This window comes from Crocuta crocuta, unplaced genomic scaffold (genome assembly GCF_008692635.1).
Source record: "Crocuta crocuta isolate KB4526 unplaced genomic scaffold, BGI_CrCroc_1.0 scaffold174, whole genome shotgun sequence".
Lineage (NCBI taxonomy): Eukaryota > Metazoa > Chordata > Mammalia > Carnivora > Hyaenidae > Crocuta > Crocuta crocuta.
In genome coordinates this window covers 5,133,010-5,157,343 of record NW_027530330.1, presented here as the reverse complement: position 1 = coordinate 5,157,343, position 24,334 = coordinate 5,133,010, and positions in this window count along the sequence as shown.

The window sequence follows — 24,334 nt, the reverse complement described above, 5'->3', positions numbered from 1 at the left end:
TTGGAGACCAGCGGTGCAATCAAACGTCTTATAACACACAGGGCAGTGCCTGCAACAAAGAAAAGCATGGCCAAAAATGTCAATAGTGCCAAAACTGAGAAACTCCAAGGTATCTTCAGCTTGACTGACCATAAGATGATGGTTCCTCTGGCCACTGTTTCACTTAAGTATTACCAAAACAAATGCTCTACTTGACTGAAACTTGCAAGATAATCAGAGTAGTCATTACTGGTGCATTCTCCTATGCCACTAACCAAAAATGTCCTATTTATACTGTTATGCTTCAAAGGAAGCCTCACATTTATCCTACTACAATTCACCTACAAAGAATCACTTGTCTCTCTGAATACCTTGCATCAGGCCAAAGAAGTGGTAGATTTTCTTGACTAGAGTGTTGGAAGGGGCTCAGCACGATGCATGTGTATATCAGCAAAAATCATTCTTATTCAGAAAATTCTCTGTGTCCCTTTGTTACCCAAAATACCAAAGAACATCACTGAGGCAAACTTAGTAGTCTGGCTTTCCAACTACTTCCTCTCTTAAAAAAGATTGCAGTGATTATTCTCCACTAACTACAGGTTGCACCATTATTAATACATTTTATATACTCCATTAATAAGCCATCAGAATAAGATTTTAGCAGGAATTTAATCAAGGAGAGAATTATAAATTAGCCATAGTATTAGCTTGATAACTTACAAGACCAGAGATAAGTTCATTAATATATGCATACATACATACATAGTCGTCATTAAATTACTTTGGTATCACTCTCTAATTCTTTAGCATTCCATTTTGACTATGCAAGTCAAAATACAGAGCTGAATGTTTTGATGCCCTATTATATTTTCCTTAAACAGAAACAATGAGGTATTGTATATAAAACAGTATGATACTTTACTATAAATTGAAATCATTCTATAGCTAAATAAGAGAAACACCCTTTGATTTTAAAATCAAAGTACATATATATATACACAAAGTATATATATAAAGTATATATATATATACAAAGTANGTAACCTTACATATGCAGCAGGTCAAATGTATACTGTATAAACATTTCAGTTGCAGCATAGTAGCAAAATTAACTCTGGTAAATTGAAATATGCAGTTAACCAAAAGAAAGGAAAATTGTTTATTTTCATTGTTGAGAAATATTTAGGAATGTTTTCATTCCTTTTTCTTTTACCAGTGATTACCAGTGATTTCTACAGAGTGGACATCTCTGATTCCGTCTGATTTAAGACCCTGCAGTTCCTAGGGATGACTGGGCTGCAGGCACACATATTCTCCCCCTATTAGCCTATAGTTATAGGAGACGACAAGTAGGGCTGAATCTGTAAAGAGATCGGTGCTAACGGGTGAGTTGAACTTTCAAATGAACTCCTAATATTGCATTTTATTTTTGTCATTGTTCCCTGTTCCCTTTTCATAAAAAAATAAAATAAAAAACCCAGTCGAGCCTTATATGTCTTTATCTGAGGTTTCTACTTGTGGTTTTACTTCATAATATGCTTTTTAAAACTTCTACTGAAAAAGGCAGCTTGATGTTTTGTTCCAAATAAGCTTGTTTTGAAGAGTGATTCTATTTTTATTTTTTAATAGCTTGCAGTAATTGAGGGTTTGCCAAGACCTGTCAGTGTCTCAGAGGGGAGGATTTTGGTCAGCACCTAGACTCAGGCTAATGGGAAGCCATGAAGATTGATTCCAAATGTTGGTGGGTCCACTTGCATAATGACATTACATGGACAAAGCTAGCTACAAAGGAAGGTGCAGAGTGAAGTTTTCATTCTAGATAGCCATGTGACTAGCTAAAATTTGGGGGTCCCTTCCTTTGAGAAAAAGGGGAGTTTATTAGGATACAACTTTGTGGTGTTGATTCAGCAAGTCATGTGTTTTAAAAATATCTCCTCTGGGATGCCTGGCTGGCTCAGATGGTAGAGTGTGTGCCTCCTGACCTTAGGGTTATGAGTTTGAGCCCCATGGTGGGCACAGAGACTACTTGAAAAAAATTCTGCCCCAGCTATATATGATATGCAACCCTACTCCAGTGTTCAATTATGACCTTGAAAGGAAAAGTTTGTCTGGGTTTGCTGTATAACATCTAGATAATTATGTTTATATACATATTAAAAAAAGAAAATTAGAGTCAAGTGTAAAATGCTTTGAAAGAAATTTAGTATGTTTAGGGAATTCATGAGAAAATCAAATTTATTTCTAACTTATGTTAACTCATATTTAACCTAAGCTGCAAATGATTATGTGACTTCTCTACAAAGAAGGCAGAACTTGGGTCCTGAAGAGACATCCTAGCAATTTCCTAGAGAATGAGCCTTGGAATCTACTTAAACATATCTGAGCCTATAAAATATATATTTATTTTCATATGAGGTACTTTCTTGGGCTTATGTAAAGTTCATTTAAAGGACAGTGCAAGAAAGCTTGCCATGGTCTACTAGTTATGCTACGTCAATTACACAAAACATTTCATATTTATAGGAGATATCAATAGGATGTTTATCAAAAATATTATTTCTTTCTAATATTTTATAATAAATTTGCTCCAACATTGTATATTCCTTCCCACAAAGATAGAAACTCTATATATTTTCTATCTGAATAGATAGGGAGTCACTAAATCAGGTTTGCAGAGTCCCATGAGAAGGTCTATAGAGTGGATATTAATACATATAATTGAATCTGCTCCAGCTCTCCCCAGAGTATTCTTGAGACCACAGGAATACTATAACGTTGATTCAGTTTCTAGTTAAATGGTGGACGTTCTTAGGATAAGTGTCCATATTGTGAATGCTGAAGACGCAAGATACAATTGTTATATAGTTACCTTTGCTTTTCTGAAAGAAGCATATAACAGTGTTTTTGCAATGTCTTTACCTTCTATGATGAATTCCTATTATCAATTATGAATTGCTACAGGAATAGCTATAGGCCTATTATACAGCTATATATTAGTATAGAGTTAACTTTTAAGTGTCTTTCACAAAAAATGTCAGCAGTATGAAAAATAACTTATTTTTCTCTCATGAGAAAGTCTGGATACAGGCAAATGAGTTTTGTGCCATAATGTTCTGTGGCATCCAGGCTCCTTTTCTTTCTACCAAATTTTATTGAGGTTGACAGTTAAAATTGTATATTATTAAGGTTTACAATGTGATGACTTCATATACAATATACATACAGACTGTAAAATGTTCATCACAAGCTAATTAACATATCCTTCACCTCACATAGTTACCTTTGGGTATGTGTGTGTATAGTCCGAATGCTTAAGCATAAAACCTTTAACATACTCTCTAATATCTTCATCAGAATTCGTCTCTGTATTTAAGACAACTCAGGACCCAACAGGTTCTCTTCATCTGCAGACATCATGTCAGCAGGAAAGAAGGCAAGATAAAGGCAGGGAGGTATGACAGAGATGGAAGCAGCTCTCTCTTAGAAGCTTTAGGAAAATTGGTACATATCATTTTTGCTTACAATACGTTGGCCATATTCTTAAATTTCATTAAACTTCACTAAACATTCATTAAACTTAAAAGTTTAATCGAGATAAAGGAAGCTACAAAGTGAAGACTTTATTCTGGGTAGCCATTTGGCCAGCTAAAACATTGGTATTCCATTTCAGGGAGAAAAAGGGAGAACAGGTTTTAGGGAAAAACCAGCAGTCTTTCACATGGATATCATGATAGATAGATAATAGATGTTAAAAAAGAAAAAAAAAACTTCAGCAGTAATTTTTATCTAATATAGTAACCCTTACTACTTTAGAGGCTTGAATTATCACATGTAATAAGATCAAGTCTGTAATAAAACTAGCTTACTTTAGAGGCTCATAGAATCTAAGAGTCAGATCAGAATGAAAGATCACCTAGTTTATAAAGAACAGAATAAAAACATTCCTCAGCAGTGTTGTCTTAGCTTTTGCTTAAGGGTTTCAAGTAAAAGAAACTGATTGTTTTTTCTTAGAAAGACCTTTGTTGCATTGATCTCAAATGTTTTAGATGCTCTTAATGGCCAATCATTTATGCTAACCCTTACTCTTTAATGTAATGCTGAACAAATATTTTCTTTCCTTATCAAGACAATACTTTGAATGTTAGGAAATAGCTGTTTTCCCCCCTTGAGTCTCACCCCTACAACTCCCCTCAGTCCAAATAACTTGCTTTTCTTGAACACAAATTTCAGATTCATTATCATCTAAGTAATCTCCCTCCTTTGGATTTCTGGATGCTATTAAGTTTGTTACAGTCAGTCTTAACATCTGATTCAACAATATTTATTCATCCTAAAGCAGAAGACATCCTTCATTTTTTGCTTTCTTCCTAATTCAAGCTGAACTAAACATAACAGAAGTGATCTGGCAGCTGTTCACAATACCCTCCCCCTTCTTATCTCCACCCACCTAGTCCCATCGCTTAGATGGAGAGTTTGTCATATGACAAAAGTATGGCTCACAACTGCTTCTACAGTTCATTTGTCTTATGTCCTCTATCATTAAGCTAATGATTTTGACAAGAAAAGAGTCACCTGGCTCTGTTTCCTTTTCTGTTGGGTCAATTTAATATGACCACGGGGACTATTCATTAGCTTCTGAAACTTCCAGGAAGAGGCACCTCCTTTGCTTTTATTTTAAATTATTTACACTATTTTAAAAGAATCTGAAAATAGTATTTTAAATAATCATGGCTAATAGTGCAATATATATACACACACTGATATAGAAATGCGCATATATATGCATATGTGTATATATAAGTACTAATTCCTAAGTAGGAGAATTTGGTAATTAATCACCCTTAACAGCAAAATAGCTTCCCATTAGTCAAGCCTCAGGTTAATTAATTCACCAGATGATGAGTGATAAAAGTTCTAGTGCTTTCTTCCTAACTACTTACTATTCCATCCAAAGGACAAGCTCAATATATCTCACACGGAGCAGCTTGGGTGTTGAATTTTAGCACTAGATCTGATAACCATTTTCTTGGGATAAAAAATATTGAATGCAATTTTTCTTTTTTTTTAATTTTTAATTTTTTTTTTAATTTCTGAGAGAGAGAGAGAGAGAGAGAGAGCAGGGGAGGGTCAGAGAGAGAGGGACACACAGAATCTGAAGCAGGCTCCAGGCTCTGAGCTAGCCGTCAGCACGAAGCCTGATGCGGGGCTGGAACCCATGATCTGTGAGATCATGACCTGAGCAGAAGTCAGACACTTAATCGACTGAGCTACCCAGGAGCCCTGTATGCAATTTTTCTTTGATATAGACCTATTTAAAGTGGGTGACTATTTAGGACTGAACAAATGAAAAATTTAAGGAGCAGCCACAATCTGCCATTGAGACTGAAATAGATTTCTTATAAATAATGGCAGCCAAATATTCTAGACAGAAAAGTCCCTATCTCTACAAGCATGACATTCCAATCAGATCTGCCTAATGAAGTGAGTCACTGCAATGTTTCCTTTAGGTTATTTTTAGGTAATAGAAATGTCTAACCTTGTGTCAATAGCTCCATCTGTACCTATGGGTGAGTGTTATTTAGCAACTCACTCATAACTACTTCAGGAGAATATGGGCAAGATACAAGTCAACTTTAAACACAAACTTCCAAATCTTGCCTACACCTTGTTCCTATACTCCAGGCTCATATATCTAACTTCTTATTTAACATCTCTACTTGGCTGTAATGGTAGTGAGGATTTTAAGATGATTCCTGTAGCCTTCACTCTTTCATCCTCTCCCACTACCTCCGTTACTCTTCTACGGATTACGTTTTTGTAGTGTAAAAAGAAAAATTATCTAATCTACTCACAAGAGATCTTTAAAAGCCTAGATCTTTCCCAGCAGAAGAGGCAGCAGAAGAGGAAGGTATATGAGGAAGTCAGAGCAATTTGAGGCAAGAAAATGATTTGCTGAAATGTTACAGTCTTTGAAGATGAAGGAGCCATAAATAATGACTTAGAAGTGACTCCTCTGACAAGAGCCAGCAAGGATAGGGACCTCAGTCTTACAACCAAAAGGAACTAAATTTTGCCAGCAACCTGAATGGACCTGGAAACGGATTCTTTCCCAGAAACTACAGCTAAGTGCCCAGTTTGGATGAGGTCTTGATTTTGCCTTTGTGAAACCCTAAGCAGAGAACACATCTGGACTTCTGACCTAGGGAAATGTGAGTTAAAAATGTGGGTGTTATTTTAAACTGTGAAGTTTGTGATGATTTGTCATGCATCAATAGACAAGGAATATAGAAGTCTTATAAGTATCTAGAACACCTGTTTAGAAACAACAAACAAACATCTAAAAAAACTCCTGGTCTTTCCTCTCAGTCATGTTTCTACAACCTTTTCCTCTTATTTAATGATAATTTTAGTCTTCTAGTTATTCAGGCAAAAAATCCTGGAGATATTCTAAAATCCTCTCTTTTTTTCAAATTCATACATGAAATCCATCTCAAATCTGTTGAATTGATATCTATGAAATATTCAGAATCCAATCAGTTCCCCTCCTTCCACTATACCCACCCTGATCATAGCCACTAACATCTCTCACCTTTTATTGCATGAATCAACTAACAGGTCTTCCTACTTCCTACTCTACCTCCTTCCTACATATTTTACCAACAGTAAAAAAGAGTAATCTTCTCAAAACTAAAGTCATGTCACATCTTTCCTAAAAATCCTGCATCACCTCTTCATTTAACTCAGAGTAAAAGCCAAAGCCCAGGAAATGACCTTTTACGTCTTTCATGATCTGACCTATCTTCTCCTATTCTTTCCTTCACTCACTCCACACCAGCCTCCTTAACATTCAGAGAATCCAGGCACTTTAGCCTTAGAATGTCTGTTCTAATGGCCCCTTCATTTCTGCCTTCATCATTATTAAACCCTTCACTTGCCTCAGATTTCTGCTTACTTTTCATCTCCTCAATGACACCATGATCCCCATCATCACTTTTACTGTTCCAGATCCCTCTTACCCTGCTAGGTTTGGGGTTGTTTTCATTCTTCCATAACATTTATTAATTTTTTAACATGCTATATACTTTACTTCTTTATTGTGCTTTTTATTCATTCCCTGTCTCTCTCAAAATAGAATGTAAGCTCCATGAGAACAGACGGTTTATGAATTTTGTTCATAAAACAGCTAAATATTTGCCTGGCACACAGAAGAAGCTCAGTAAATATTTGTTAAACAAAGGAATGAGTGCAGGCACTTAGGGACACTAATTAAAGAATACCACATACAGATCTGAGGCTCTGGGTTGCCCCTTGGAGAAGCATAGAGAAACTGTAGTTACCTGGACCACATTGATCTAGCCGTGAACCTAAACGACAACAAACTTTGATACTATATCTGTCTTTGGAAATTTGCATGCCAGGGGTAGAAAGAATATGGAATCCTGGCTCTCCTACTCCAGCAGTAGGACACTGGTTAATTTATTTAACCATTTTGTGTCTCATACTCTTCATCTTTAAAAACGGAGAAAACAGGGGCGCCTGGGTGGCTCAGTCGGCTGAGCATACGACTTCAGCTCAGGTCATGATCTCACGGTTTGTGGGTTTGAGCCCTGCATCGGGCTCTGTGCTGACAGCTCAGAGCCTGGAACCTGCTTCAGATTCTGTGTCTCCCTCTCTCTGACCTTCCCCCGCTCACGCTACCTCTCTCTCTCTCTTAGAAATAAATAAAACATTTAAAAAAATGGAGAAAACAGTTTATATCTCATGGATTTATTTTGGAGTTAAATGAGATAACAGATTAAAAGTGTCTGGCAGAAAGTACGTACTCTAAGAATGTTAGGCTTCTCCCCTTCTGTGAATCCTTCTGTGCCAAGGGGTTGAATCCATCTTTAGTGATACCAACTGAACCCATGTCATTTATTTGGGGACATTTTTCAAATATTCTTTCTCTTTCCTGATTCCAGAATGGAACTAAAAATAAAGTTCCTAGAGACATAATTTGGAGACTTCACCTCTAACACCAGTCTGTTAATTTGGAGCCTCAAGATCCTTAGCCTCTGCATGATCCAGATTTATACTACATACCTCACTCTGCTCTCCATTGACTTCAGTCACTCTCCATTTTCCCTCTCCCCCTTTACTCCTTCCTTCACCTGTATATAATCCAGTATAACTTGTCTTTCTAAATCCTACAGAATCTAGAACAGGTCTTTGCACAGAGTATTTTTCTCTGTATTTTGCTAAACAATTAAATGGCTAGAAAGTTAACTCAAGCTTATAGTTCCTCCATGATGGTGTATCTGGATAAGCCTGAATTATCTCAGGTGTCTTATTTCTATGTTTCAGGCCTGGGCATGAGGATTATGGTGTGTCTGGAAAAGCCTGAATTATCTCGGGGGTCTTATTCCTATGTTTCAGGTCTGGGCATGAGGATTTTCCCAGAGAGCACTAACTCTAGTCCCTGATGGCATTTATCTGGGATTAGGTAAATCTTAAACAACATTTTCTGTGTGTAAATAAAGTCTATAATCCATATGACCATCACAATCCCTTGTATCTACTCTTTTTTAATGGCTGTTATCCTTTTAAAATATATATGTTATAGCATTCAGAAACTAGAGCGCAGGATTGAAACACAATTTCCCTTCTAAGCACACTCCTTCATTTGCTTGTGTTTTTCTCAAAAGTTCCCTTTGGGAATTATATATATTTTTAAATGTTTGTCTCAAGTAGGATATTTTTTAAAGGTAAGAAATAAGCTTTCTTCTTTGCAAAGCATTTTGATTTTCCCCCGTTTTTTCTAAATATAATTCCTAAAGCTGAAGCTATAAACATCATTTTCTTTCCTGGAAAAAGATAATTAGGCACCATTTTATAAAGTGATTTTTAAAGGAGATATTTAAGCACAAGCTAATAAGTGACATACCTTGAAACATGGGCATAGTTACAGATAGGAAGAACTCTGCTTCAGCATAACTATACAATGAGTAATTTCTACACGATAAAAATTAACATTTGTGTGGTTTCATTCCTGGTTTACTTAGAGGTGGGTAGGGAGATGGACTGTTCTAGTATAAGCATAATGTAGTAATGGGAGACATTTTAAAAAAAGGACTTAGGGTGGGTAGCCTCCCTGAATATGTGCATGAACTCTTTTACAGATGACAAAATCCAGTTTCAGAAAATCAAAGTAACTTCCTCTCAAAAATGTGTTGCCTTTTGCATCCTTAATTTCCTCACCTATAAGTGTTGTCTGTGTTTTTTCCATAACACTAGGAAACATGAAGTCTTAGATCCTTGCACCTGACACCATCCCATATACCATCGTGTATTCCCAGTCAGTATGTTAGACAGTGGCCTCTGTGAACTGACTACTGGGCTCAAGGAAATACGACACTGAATGACTCATTCTGGTGCCTCAAATTATGCTACAGAAGACATAATTATTCCTTAATATTTCACAGCTCCTCACATCTCACCTCTTTATTATTATTACTATTATTTTTATTTTTTAAGTTTATTTATTTTGAGAGAGAGAGCAAGCAGGGTCATGGCAGAGAGGGGTGGTGGGGGTGGAGAAGAGAATTCCAGGTAGCTCTGTACTGTCAGCACAGAGCCTGATATGGGGCTCAAAGTCATGAACTGTGAGATCATGATCTGAACCAAAACCAAGAGTTAGATGCTTAACCGACTGAGCCACTCAGGCACCTCATTATTAATTACGTTTTAGAGAAGCTTTAGGTCACAGCCAAACTGAATAGAAGATACAAATATTTTCCACATACTCTGCCTCACATATGCATAGACTCCCTCATTATCAGTATCCCCTACCAGAGTGGTATCAGTACCAGAATGGTACATTAGATACAATCATGAACCTCCACTGACACATTATAATGACCCAAAGTCCATAGACTACTTAAGAGTTCATGCTTAGTGTTGTACATTCCAAGGGTTTGGACAAACTTATAATGACATATCCTTCATTGTGGTATCAGATTATTTTCCCTACCCTCAAAGTCCTCTGTGCTCCACCTAGTCTTCACCCCCACCCCTAACCCCTGGCAATCACTGATCTTCTTATTGACCCCATGAAGCTTTTTCCAGAATGNTGCCAGACCTTTTTTTTTTTTTTTACAAACAAGGTATGGTGCAAATAAGTAACAATAATGTGGCAAGTGTGATTTTAGAGACTTTTAGTTAATTAATGAGATATTAATATAACTATTGTATTTATTTATATTTTTTTTTTCTAGGAGAGAGAGAGAAAGAGAGAGAGACAGCGTGAGCAGGGGAGGGTCAGAGAGAGAGGGAGTCACAGACTGAAACAGGCTCCAGGCTCTGAGCTGGCAGTCAGCACAGAGCCCGACGCGGGGCTCGAACCCACGAACCGCGAGATCATGACCTAAGCGAAAGTCGGACGCTTAACCGACTAAGCCACCCAGGCGCCCCTATAACTACTGTATTTAAAGTTGCTTTTTAATCTTCTTTATCTGTCACTTTTTTTCCATTAGGCCTTCCCCTCACCCAGTTTTTAAGACCCAGAATCTGTAAAGCAAGATTCTTTCCAAGAAAGAAGCCCAATATTCAGGAGGTTAGGCATTGGCACTATACATAATTACTCAAAGAATGATCCTATTCCAGCAATAATGGGTCACAGTCCCATGGTTACACAGGAAATATTTATGCAATGCTGACTTTATTCCAGTAATCAAGTAGGCACTGAGGTAAGATAAAAAGACAAACAGTAGAATATTAGAGGTGTCTTTTTAAAGTTTATTTTATTTCTTTTGAGAGAGAGAAAAAGTGTCCCCATGCACTTGTGTGAGTGGGGTAGAGTCCCAGGAGAGGGGAAGAGAGAGAATCCCAAGCAGTGCTGACAGCACAGAGCCCAATGTGGGGCTCAGTCCCAGGAATCACAAGATCATGACCTGAGCCAAAAATTAAGAGTTGGCTAGTAACCAAGTGAGCCACCCAGGCTCCCCTAGAAGTATTTTAACAGACATAAATTAATAAAATACCATCAGAAAAGAGGGGTAGCAAGATTCATCCTTATTTCTGGGGGTGGGAATAACCAAAAGATTCCAACCAAGAAAGTGATAATGAAACAGTCCTCTAAGGGTAGGTAGGATTATATTTTATATTAATGGAGGAGGAGCACCTGGGTGGCTCAGTCTGTTAAGCGTCTGACTTCGACTCAGGTTGTGATCTCGCGGTGCATGGGTTCGAGCCCTACATCGGGTTCTGTGCTGGCAGCTCAGAGCCGGGAGCCTGCTTCAGATTCTGTGTCTCCCTCTCTCTCTGCCCCTTCTCCGCTCATGCTCTGTCTCTCTGTGTCTCAAAAATAAATAAACTACATAAAAAATGATATTAATGGAGGAATGGAGACAGGAATTAACTGAGTAAACACATAGAAATGGTTAGTCATTGTAACAAGTTACTATAAATTCAGTGGCTTAAAACAAAAGAATTGTATACTCTCACAGTTTGGGAGGCCAGAATTCTAAAATCAAGGTTCTGGTAGGACAGGGCCATGTTCCCTCTGAAGGTTCTAGGGGGAAATTCTTCCTTGTATCTTAAAGCTTCTGGTGATTGTCAGCATTTCTTGGCTTCTTTGAACTGTGGCTACACCACTTGAATCATTGCTTTCATTATCACATCATTTTGTCCTCAGTGTTTCTGTTCTCCTCAGTATGTCTCTCATAAGGATGCTTGTTACTGGATAAAGAGCCCCCTTAGATAATCCAGAATCATTTCCCCTTAAGTTCTTTAACTTAACTATATCTTCTAAGACCCATTTCCCAAAGAAGGTAGCATTCACAGGTTCCAAAATTCTACCTATTCAAGGCAAACATCTTTTAGTGGAGGATTTTTCAGCCTCCCACACTTGGGAATGTACTTTATGAGTGGTTATGTGACTGTGTTTGTAAGGGGGTTTGGGAGGTGGAGCTGGGTCCAAGGCCAATAAGGGCAAGATATTCCTTGAAGACTTTTGGGGTTCAATATTACATTAGCATTCCTTACTTTGATCCCGTAATCACCAATATTTTTCTAAGCTAAAGAAGTATGGTTATTGTAGAAACTCAACACTCATCTCTTCCCCTTTTTTAAAATGAGGTGACAGGCTCAGGAAGGTTAGATAATTTACTCAATCATACCAGCAATTACAGGCATCGTTAGTGCCAAGCTCAGAATCCAAATACAAGATATTTAACTTTTAATATCTTCCAGATGAGCATTATTTTAACTATATTTCACCCTTTCCCTCCAGTTATTGAAGACATACAAATTATATACACACATACACACACACACACACAGAATTCTAACATAATGGCATATACATTAACTTCATCAATGAGCCCTTAAAGGTTGAGTCATAAAAAATATTCTTTTATAACACTACTACAATGGAGGCTTTTCAGCTGTGGAAACCAGGGATATACATCTATCACAGTATTTACAACAAAAAAAATACTATAAATTTTTATTTGCTTATCTGCTTCAGAGAAATGAAAAGTTTTCGAAAGCAGAGATTATATACTGGCAATAACAAGGTTTGTTTCCATTTCCACACTCCTTTTAAAAGAATCTCCACAAGCATAGTCTGGGTGGTCATTAGAAACATGTACGACTATTTATATTCCCACACTTCCATATCAACATCACCACTGGCTGGATCGGGGGAAGGGAAATTAATCTCTGAGTTGAGATACACATAGTTTTCAAAAGCAATTTAAAGGAAGAACGTTAGAATCTAAGTTACTGTGTCTGATTCACATTATTTGTGAAGTACATGAGTCAAAGTTAATTATTGTTCTGAGATCCTTTATGTTGCCCAAATATCCTTCCTAAGTGCCTCAACCTCAGCTAGTAAGTTAAATTTGACCTATTGATAGAATATCTCTCCCTGTGCTGAACCAGAATATCCCATCTGGATCAATGACCTCCTAATTCTACCTCTAATCTTTAGTAAGGAGACATTTGGGAAATACTAACCTGCTTATAAATTAAAGGTCTTTGAAGTACTTCCCCATCACTCTTTTGGGAAAGAGGTCAAAAGCTACTTTTTATCAAGACCATTTTTCACCTTGGGATGCTTGGGTGGTTCAGTTGGTTAAGTGTTTGATTTTTTTTTTTTAATTTTTAATGCTTTTTATTTATTTCTAGGAGAGAGAGAGACAGCGTGAGCAGGGGAGGGTCAGAGAGAGAGGGAGTCACAGACTGAAACAGGCTCCAGGCTCTGAGCTGGCAGTCAGCAAAGAGCCCGACGCGGGGCTCGAACCCACGAACCGCGAGATCATGACCTGAGCGAAAGTCGGACGCTTACCGTCTAAGCCACCCGGGCGCCCCTTAAGTGTTTGATTTTTGATATCAGCTTATGATCTCATATTTCGTGAATCTGAGTCCCATGTCTGGTTTTGGGCTGATAGTGCAGACCCTGGTGGGATTCTCTCTCCCTCTCTTTATGCCCCTCCCTGTCTCTGTCTCTGTCTCTGTCTCTCTCTCTCCTTTATGTCTCAAAACTCAAAATAAATACTTAAAAAAGACCATTTTTTCACCTTTATGTGATTTTTTACTGAAGCACCAAATTCATAATTAGGGTGCAAATACTTTTTTCTAGATCCACCTGACCATTGGCTATTACCTGCAAAGCTAATAACCAGGTGAAAATTCAAGAAAAGTATTTCTATATCTATATACACTTACAAGTATTCCATCACAGTATGCTACTTAAAAAAAATGAAACAGATTCTACCTTTGCAATTGCTATGCAATATGAAGAAGCCTCATATCCTCATGTGTTAGAGCAGGTGCTTGGAATTACTGACACTGGTGTGCAAAAGGAAAGTTCAAAAAAATCACAAAATGACATCAGGGGAAATGATCTGGATGGAAAGTGACATCTGGCTAAAAACCGTACAATGGCTAATTGGACCATTCCAAGCAAGTAAAGCCATCAGCCTGGTGATGGCCCTCTTGGAGCTATTCCATCAAACAGATTCACCACATCACATAAGACTCCTTTATCATTTCTACCAAACAACACCTAGTCTTCCCCTTAAGGCAATGACAATAATGTTCAGGAAATATTTCACATGATTTCTAGTCTTTTAGAAGTTGAGTGGAGCCACATGACTCGAAATGGCCAACGAAAGGTAAGCTGAAGTGATGTGCATCAATTCTGGACACAGGGAAAGTAGAGGCCTGGTGTTCCAGAGAGTATAGCTATAGTGTGATGCAGGTTCGCCATATTGGATCTCTGAGTGCTTAGGAAATGAAGCCATCTGTACATCCCTATACATCCCTTGCTTGAGTACCATAAGTAAGAAATATACTTTTGTTTCAAGCCACTGAGATTTTAAGGGCTTTTCTTCCAGACTATCCGAATTGAATATGTGAAAGAAAAGTCAAGTAATGATGAAAGAAAAACTGGGAGTTAACAGAAAGAATATGGGCTAAAAGAAATGTGTCCTTGATTTTACAATGTCAGGGAAATTGTAACCTTACCAAAGGTTAGAAAGGTGATAATTCTGGCCCTTTTAGCAGGGTCACCCCGGCATATGTTCACGTCCCTATAGTTCACAAAAACAACAACAGCTATCTGATGATATTCTAGCCAATCAATTATCAATCAATCAGAACACCTCTGCTCACCCTTTTCTTGCCCTCTTGATTTTAAGATGCTTTTTTGTTCTTCCTCTTCTTTTTGGATTCAAAACGCTATTCCTGCACACCAGCTTGAATTGTTACTTCTATTCCCTGTTGTATACAACACCTTTTCTGACTCACCTCCTGGCATATGGGCCTGCAGAGTTTCTCATTCAATCTGGCCCCTTTGGCCTCTAGTGTCGTTTCTGCCTAGCAAGGGAAGGGCTCCCTGCCTGTGCTTCTCGGTCATTTGAGGGATTAGATTCAGTTACTTGATGAAAATGTTTGATTTTTATGAACATTTATTTTGCCCTTTAGAAGGGCACCCTTTCTAATTCCCATACTAACACACGCTAGCGGCCAAGAAGCCAGCTTGACTACTGAGACCTTTAGGGTGGGTCTCTGAATTCTAGTTTATATGTTATTGCTATTCCTGATTGCCTGCAGTTTAATACCTGTGTACAGTTTGCTTTTCTCTGGTGAGAGAACTATAATACATCGGGATTTTGTTTTCTTCCTTTTAAAAAAATTGTAATCCAAAGATGTCTTTTAAAAACATAGTGTCATAACAAACCCCCAAACAAAACAGTCTGAAAAGAAATTTAAGAACTGACATATAACATTCAGAAAGCTCATCTTCAAAAACTCATGAAATAGTGTTGTTCTTCACTGTGGTTATAGGTAACAGGGTAGCGTAACCAGAGCACTACGATTACTTAAATGGAAATAAAAACATATATATTAACCCACTGGAATTTAAATAAAAAAGAAAGAAAAGCCTGAGGCTAAGCTTAGCTTGAAAATGGAAATGAGAAAAAAGAGAGGAAGAAGGAGAGAAATTGAGGGAATCATAGACCCTATTATACTTTAAAATAATCAGAAGTTATCTTCTTCTATCCAGTTAAAATTTCTCAAAATTTCATAAAAGTCATTTTCTTTCTTGTCTAGAACATGTGATTGTTTATTCCCCATGCTTTTGCTTTAAACTTAATATTCAGATAATTCATGTGGCTAAAGTAAACTGTCCACTTTGTCCACAGCCACTGATAATAGATTACAGGTACTTCCAAAACACAGTGGGAATTGGTAGAAGAAAATAGGTGCACCAAAGAGCCAGCATTTTTTAAGAGCAAAGGTTGCACGTTAAACATTTTTTTAAAATCATGTTTGACTGTATACCCCATTCAGATGCCCTCTCAATAAATACTTAATTGAAATGTTTCTTTAACAGTGAAAGGTAAGCAAAGGTACAAACCTTTCTGAGAGTTGACGAGAGCATTCAGGTAGCTCGCGGAGGTGCCCACCTTCCCAAGTTGATTTGTGTGGTGCTAACAACATCACCTGCCTAATATAACCTTCACTAGCCTGTTTCCTTCCCAATCATTTTACCTAACATATTTAACTGGACTGTTTCTAAGAGCAGACCAATTAAAAATATGTATGAAGTATTTTCTGTGGTTCTAAATTTGGATTTTGGAAAAGGAAGACAGAAATATAGAAAGCAACTTAACTCCTGTGGTTTTGAAACTTTTTAATCAATTACTATTATTTTTAGCAGAAGAACCATTTTCAAATGGCAACAGCTAACACTTATTGTGGCAGGGACTGTTCTGACTGGTTTTGTATATTAATTCATTTAATCCCCACATCTAAGAGGTAGTTGCTATTGCTATTCCATTTTACCTATGCACAAAATTCAGGGCACCCAGCTAATTAACAGTGGGATGGAATCTGTCTCTGGCTGAAATGGCTCTGATTATCTTAACTACTATGCCATATTGCATCTTACATGGAATGGATCTTCAAAAAGGCAAAATTTTACAGGTTGAAAAGATATCAGGCCTAGAGCTTTTTGTGCTCTCTCTGTATGGAAGCCCTAAACTTAGTAGAGCTGAATTGGTAACTTGCTCTAGACCAAACCATAGGGCTTTCCAAAGACAAGCAGTGTTTCAGAAACACGTGAGCAGCCAGTGGGTAATTCCAGAAATTTAGGCTACTGGGCTCTCCAATAGGAGGAAGAAATCCTAAAATAACGATAATTTTCAGTATTTTCCCAGAGCGTGCTACATCAATAAGTTCGTCCTTATTTTAATTAGTCATTTGACATTTTTATGTTTCTTTGATCAAACTTCATTTTCAAGGAATTGTTTAGCCTTGAAATAACTCATCCACATCTCATAAAGACATTACAAGGACCAATGAATAAATCAAATTTTAAGACACATTTTTTATACTTAGATAAGGCCATCTCACTTTAAAGTAAATGATAAAAATTATTTTCAATAGAGCAGTTTTCCTCAAAAAATAAGCCTAGAAATCTTTAAAAAAATTTTTTTAACTTTCTTTCTTTTGAGGGCGAGAGTGAGTGAGAGCAGAGTAGGGGCACAGAGAGAGAATACCAAGCAGGCTCTACACTGTCAGCACATAGTTCAATGTGGGGCTCAAACTCATGACCTGAACTGAAATCTGAAGTTGGACAAGGGATGCCTGGGTGGCTCAGTTGGTTAAGTGTCTGACGTTGGCCTAGGTCATGATCTCACCATTTCCCGAGTNCGGCCCTTCCCCAACTTGTGCTCTGTTTTACTCTTCTCAGAAATAAACATTAAATAAAAATGAGAGAGAGACAGAGAGAGAGACAGAGAGAGAGACAGAGACTTAGACGCTTAACTGACTAAGCCACCCAGGTGCCTCTAGAAATCTTTGTCTTCACTATTATTTCTTACAGCCTCATGGAAAGTGAAATATTTTACAAGCATGCCTACCTTCATATGTCATCTGCTTTCCAAAAGGATCTAATTATGCACAAAAAATAGTAACAGTAACATTACATAGCACTTACTATGAGCCAAGCACTCTTCTAAGTGCAGATACACATTTTACTTCATTTAATTCTTAAAGTAATCTTATGAGACACATTATTTGATCATCCTTATTTTACAGATGAGGAAACTTAAGTATACAAATGATGACATCTGGGATTTAAACATAGGCACTGTGGTTTTAGAGAACACACCTTTAACCACTGTGTAATGCTGCCTCTCAACAAATAAACCACGAGGGATAAAGTAATCAATTAATAGAGAAAACAGTGGAATGGAAATATATCTAGTGAGTTCTTCAATGCCATAAATATATGGGGCTTCTCAAGGCCCAGTCTAAAAATCTATCCAAAACTGACTTAATCTTCTTTTCTCCAAAGCTTCCTTTTTTTATGTTACCTTCCTCTGTATTAGTCAGGATAGATTAGGTTAGGCACTATAACAAATGACTCTGATAGCTCAGTGGCTTAAAGAAAGAAATTATATTTTTGGTCAGCTAGGGCTTTGTTTCATGCCCCCTTGATTTTGGGCTCCAGGTAGAATAAGTCCATTTGGAATATTGCCAATCTCATGCCAGAGAGAAAAGAAAAAACATTGTGAATCAAGTACTAGCTCTTAGAGCTCATTCCTTGTCATGTTTCATTACCCAAAGGAAGTCACATGTCTACAAGTGAATCCACGGGTCAGGTACATAAATTTACTACAGAGAAAGGAGCAAATTATAGTAAGCCATGATGTATTCAGCTAAACTCTCCATCTTAATTTATTAACATCACCTCACACATAAGCTAGAAACCTAGAATTTATTCCTAAATTATACTTCTTCATCAAATTTCCACAAGCAAACCATACTCAAGACATATATAGCCCTCATTATAAACATTTCTCTCAACCATTCTCTCTCCTCCCTTCCCAGTACCCCATAGCAAATCTCAAAGCTTTCTTCCAGACTTGGCAACGACTTCTTCATTGATTCCTCATCTCCCATCCAGTCTCATCCTCTTTTGGTCATCACCCACACTGTCATCAAAGGGATGTTTATAAAATAAACAATTTCTCTTGATTATAAATCTTTAATGACTTTCCATCTTCTACACAATTGATATTAAAAAAGAAAAACATCTTCCTGTCAAGACTGTTCCTATGCCACTTCTCCAATTCCCTACTAGCCTTTTACCAACTTGTTTGCAATCCATTGAGCACATCATGGAATTTCATGTTTTTGGTCCTCAACTTAGGGGATTTTACTTATAGAGTTGCCTAAAACTTGGGAGGGGGCAAGATGGCAGAAAAGTAAGGAGCTCCGTACTTGCAGTCGCNAAAAAAAAAAGTTGCCTACATCTCTCTGCCAGACAAAAATCTATTTTAATAAATATATTACTGTATATGTGAAAGATTTTATCTCTCCTTCCAATGGTTGTTTCCAACTCTGAACTATAGTACACTCCGGATGGAAAGTGATATTAATTATGTCTTTTCATTATTTCATGTATCACTTTATATAATAATTCTTTCTTTGAATGCCTACGACTTTTACTGCCTATAAATTTTTAAGGGAAATCTTCATCTATTATTCACTTTTGTATCTGTAGTACCTACTACAGTGCCCAGAATATAGTAACTACTCAGTAAATACTGAACAATTAATAAGTTCTCATTAAATAGTAATGGGAAGAAATTGATAGTGTGGGTAAAGATCATATTTAAAATTGGAGTTGATTGTACCCAAGTCCTATAGAAAACATGACAGGAAGTGGGCTTAATGGGGCAGGGAATAAGAAAAATAGAAAAGATTCTGTTTAATATATGCAAACAATAAAAGATGAAAGAAAAGGGAATTTGGGAGAAAGCTTAAATTCTCAAATGTTTGACTGGATTAGAGATTAAATTGTAAAAGTCAACAAGTTTACATTCTAACTGTAACCTTGTCAGATAATATGACAATTAGTTCCTCTGTTATTTTGAAAAGATAATCTCTTGGGGCACCTGGGTGTTTTGGTCAGCTAAGTGTCCAACTCTTGAGTTCAGCTCAGGTCATGATCTCATGGTTCCTGAGTTTGAGCACTGTGTTTGGTTCTGCGGAGCCTGCTAGGAATCCTTCTGTCCCCTCTCTTTCTCTGTCCCTCCCCCCCCAAAATAAATACACTTAAAAAAAGATTAAAAATATGTTATAATAGAAAAGATAAACTCTTATTCCCATGTACTTTCTCTTAAAATTAAGGTGATGTAGAGGGAATTCCTGTTTGATTTAATATGAAAATGGTCTGTGTCTCTGGAATTTTATTTCCTTCAAGCTCCTGAGATCTTTGAGATCAAAATAGTAAATGTTTATGATAGCATTTAAATGTTTATATGTTAAATGTTAAATATTTACAATAATAAAATATATTAAATTTTTGACTTTGGGACTTCAATTTCTCTATTTCCAATATGCTAGTGATAAAGAGTTTTGATGTGGTCTTCTTATACAAACATAAAAATAAGATTTTCACTACTCTTAATTTAATCTGGCACTAAAGTGCCACTACTGTAATTAAGTTACTTAAATTGCTTATAATTATATATTGCTATAAAATTATTTTTATACAGAAACTAGGATAAGTGAGGGTAAAAACGGTTATAACTTAAAAAACACAACACATTGTATGTGTATAGCACTTACCCAGTGAAGGACTACCTGGATTTTTCCACTAAATTCCTGAGTAGGAAATAATAAAAAAATATTTTCTAAACAAGGAAATTTCTCCTTGTCCCACAGGAGTTGAAATGATCTCTTATTAAACCTGGTTGCTATTTTTCAGATATGCCTCTGGACTGAAACATTATTTCTCCAAACATGCTCGTGCAGAAAGTATGATGGGATGGATAAGCTTATAGGACAAAAACAATTTGCTAAAAGCCTTTGAAAGGAACAACAAAAAAACAAAAGGAGCAGGTTCAACAGTGAGATTGGATTGTGGTTTGATGTGGCTAGAAAGAGTTTAAGCCCTCCAAAAAAAAAATAATAATAATAATTTGGTTATATCCCTGCAAGCAATGGTGGCAGGTGAGAAACTGTGCCAGGCAGAACTCACTCCAGGGAAATACCCGTGTGCACGGTATGCTGGAATCATGGAGGATTAAATGAAGAAAAGGGGTCAGGCTCCTTTGGACAAAATTACATTTCGAAGCTACATTTAAAATGATCAGGAGTTTCCAGGACTTTCTTTCACCCACAGGATCCAGTGACCAAATTATATTTTTGAAAGAGCAATTGAAAAATTGTATAAAGTCAGACCAGTATGTTATTGCACACAGAGAGATGCTGTGAATCAATGACTCAAGAAGATGGAAAATGAATGGATAATCCTCTCAGTTACTTCATAAAATGAGTGGATTTTATCTATCAAATATACACTGGAAGAAGACAATGGCAGATGCCTTCAGCAGGTTAAGATGATTAAGTTTATCTCAGAATTCTTTATAGCAGTTGTGTTCCCTGGAGTGCTCTATGGTCTAACGGAATGAGCAGGAATTCTATAAACATCAGGGAAAGACCAGAATCTCATCAAGATAATTAAAGGTGAAAAAGGCGAATTTCTCAACAGAAAAGAATATCTAATCCCAGAAAGTGCATTAAGGGTTGGCCTTAGGAAGAGTTTTCTATGTTTATAGGTCATCTTCTTCCAATACTATTTGAAAGTATCTTAATAAGATATCCGCAAATACCTACAAAAAATAAAATTTTTAAAAAGTGAAAATATACAGTAAAAGAAAAATAAAGTCAAGAATAGAAAATTTAATCTGGAATGACACTGATACAATGAGAATGACTGAGCCGTTCATTTGGTTTTAAGCTTTCTAACAGTCAATGTGAAAAGTGGGCAATTGTCATTACAGAGTTCAGGTTCCATAAAATAAAAGCCAAGCAACTGCTCAGAAGAACTGATCCTAAGACAAGAAAGGTACCTCTTCATAAGATTTACATAAGACAACACTGTGCAGTAAAATGAAAAACATTCACAAACATCCTTAAAACCAACACAATCAAGTTTCATAGGGCTGTTTCTTATCTTAAAATAACCCGAACAGGGATTGATGGCATTGTAAAAAAAAAACTGTGTTTCGGTGAAATGGAGGCCACGAGTACATTTTAGCATTCTGCATTTTCCCATTTCTTGAGGAGTAAGTGAACTGCATATCCTCCAGGAATTCTGTCATAAATGCTGCTCCTTCTATTAAATTTTAAATATGGTTCAGGTGACAAGAAATTTACACATACACTCATTTGAAAGCATCAAAAATGTAGCTATCCTATGTTGCTAGATGAGTAAAGCGCCATATATTATAAGTGAGTATATAGGTTTTAAGGCCAAACTTATTTAAGAAAGTTGATTTTTTTTTTTTGAAGCTGGGATATCAAACTCCTGTCAGGGCCTAAGAGACATCTAGAGAAAGCAAGCAATTTGTTAATATTTATCTTAAACTGGAATTTGGAAGGTAGGCTGCTGCATATGAGGCTGTTAGAACAAATACTTGTGTCCCAGGATAATTCTTAAAATGGCAGGTAAGAAATTCCATTGGTTCCTTAATGCACCTCTAATTCCATCTACGAATAAAACATGCTGAATGCGTCTGAATGAATTACTGGAATCTGTTACCACCTCTTAAGAACAGTACACTGCTGCATGACAGAGACAATTTTATTTATATACTTAGGTTTTAAATTTAAAAGTTTGCCTTTCATTTTATAATGAAACAACTTGGCTCAGAATTTTTTTTAAATATCCATGTCTTGATCAGGATTATTTCCAATGAAATAAAACCATAAAAGATAGGTTTCTACCTTAATATTTTCTTACCCTCAGGCTGACAATAAAGGTAGTCCTAGGTGTGACAGTACATATGTCTTCTTTCTGAGATTTCTGCACAGCACAGGGCTAATTTGAACTAGAGATGTGAAATAATCTACAACGTAATTGCTCACCACTATCGCCATGAGGCTTGAAACTAAACATGGGATTCGGTAGCCAGCAAGAATTACCACTCATCAAGACAGGCCCATTACCTGGTATTAAAAAAATAAAAAATGTGGACAACTTCCCAGGTTGCTTTAAAAATTGTTTTACATGAAAGTGCTCAAAAATGATTTAGTCAGCATAGAGTGTTAAAATTCCAGTGGGCAAGAAAATATGCATGGTAATAATCATAAAAATGTGCAGTAACCCTAAGCCAATCACATTTATAAACATTACACATTTGCAATGACCATTTTTAAAAAAGAAAATAAATAATTTTGTAGCATTACTGGATATCACATTTCACTGAATTCGTCCAGGAGAATTTTGACAATTTGCTATGGTACTTAAAGTGAATCAGCCAACTCGACTAGGCCACTCTCAAAAATTGAGGATAATAGTCTAACAACGCAAACCTTATTATTTCTCATTTGTATCTTCTTGACTGACATTTTAAATGGCAAACATGTTTTCTAAATAGTCAAATTACAGGACTCTATTATTACATATTATTATAAAATATAGAAGAGGTTGGCTGTACACTTGGGAATAAAATTACAGCTAAACAGTTGAAATCCAACTACAGTTACTGTACAGGCAATAGTCTCTAATCACTATGCCAAGATTGCTTTTGAAGCACTTATGAAGAATTCATAACACTCTTCTTACTATAAATTCAGTGCAACTAAAATGAGGATATAAAGATGTCAATGCTATATCCACGAATGTTCACTACATAGTGTAATGTTAAAGGCCTGTCTTGAAGAGCTTTCAAACAGTCCATTCAATTAAATATTTATTGAGTGCCCTCTAGGGGCTTGGCTGTTAGGTGATCTCCAGAGGGGTAGAGACCAGAGAACATATAATCTTTAAATTTTGGGACTGGCCTAAGAAACAACTCTTTGTGCTGACAATCTCATACACAGCAGGAACAACCTTTTCATATCCTCCTTATTGTATCTGAACAATGTTTGGTGGTAAAATAAAGTGGCTCTCTAAAATGTCATAAAAGGAAATCATACTTTTAGAGATTAGAAAATTTTTTACTGAGAGTGTTATTTGTGTCTGCAATCTGGATAATAGGAGGAATGTAGTTTGGTAGATAAAGACATATTTTATTTCCCAGCAAATAGAAGTGATGTAAGCAAAGTCATACAGGGGATAAGCTAGAACTCAGAGCAACCTTAGGCACAGTTTAGTATATCGCTTTGCCTTAGTAGGAAAATAAATCTGGCAGTTTATAAAAATACTGACATGTCATTTCAAATCCTTTATAAAACATAACTGTTTCCTAACTCTAGAAGATTTTTTATTGTCAATTAATTGGAAAAGAGATAAAAGCTTAAATTATAGAAATTAATCACTATTAAAGTTTCTTTATTATCTTTTCCATATGAATACAAACACACATGTGTACCTGCATAGTTGTAGAATCTTAACTGTGCAAGCATAGTATGCATCCATACTATGGATGTATTATCAGAATTTACACAGATCATGGGGGCACCTGGGTGGCTCAGTCTGTTAAGCATCTGACTTCAGCTCAGGTCATGAACTCATAGTACATGAGTTCAAGCCCCGCATTGGGCTCTGTGCTGACAGCTTAGAGCCTGGAGTCTGCTTTGGCTTCTTTATCTCCCTCTCTCTCTGCCCCTCCCCCGCTCATGCTCTGTCTCTCTCTCAAAAATAAACAAACATAAAAAAAATTAGAATTTACCCAGATCATTAAAAACCTTTTTGTAAATATGCTCTTAGTAGTTTCATAGTATCCTGACCTGTGGACTGCCCTAACCCCACTGGTTTTTCTCAATGGAAGGATACATAGCCTGACTTGTTATTTTTGGTATGACAAATATTCTTGTCTAGAAAACCCTCTGGGTATCAGTGACT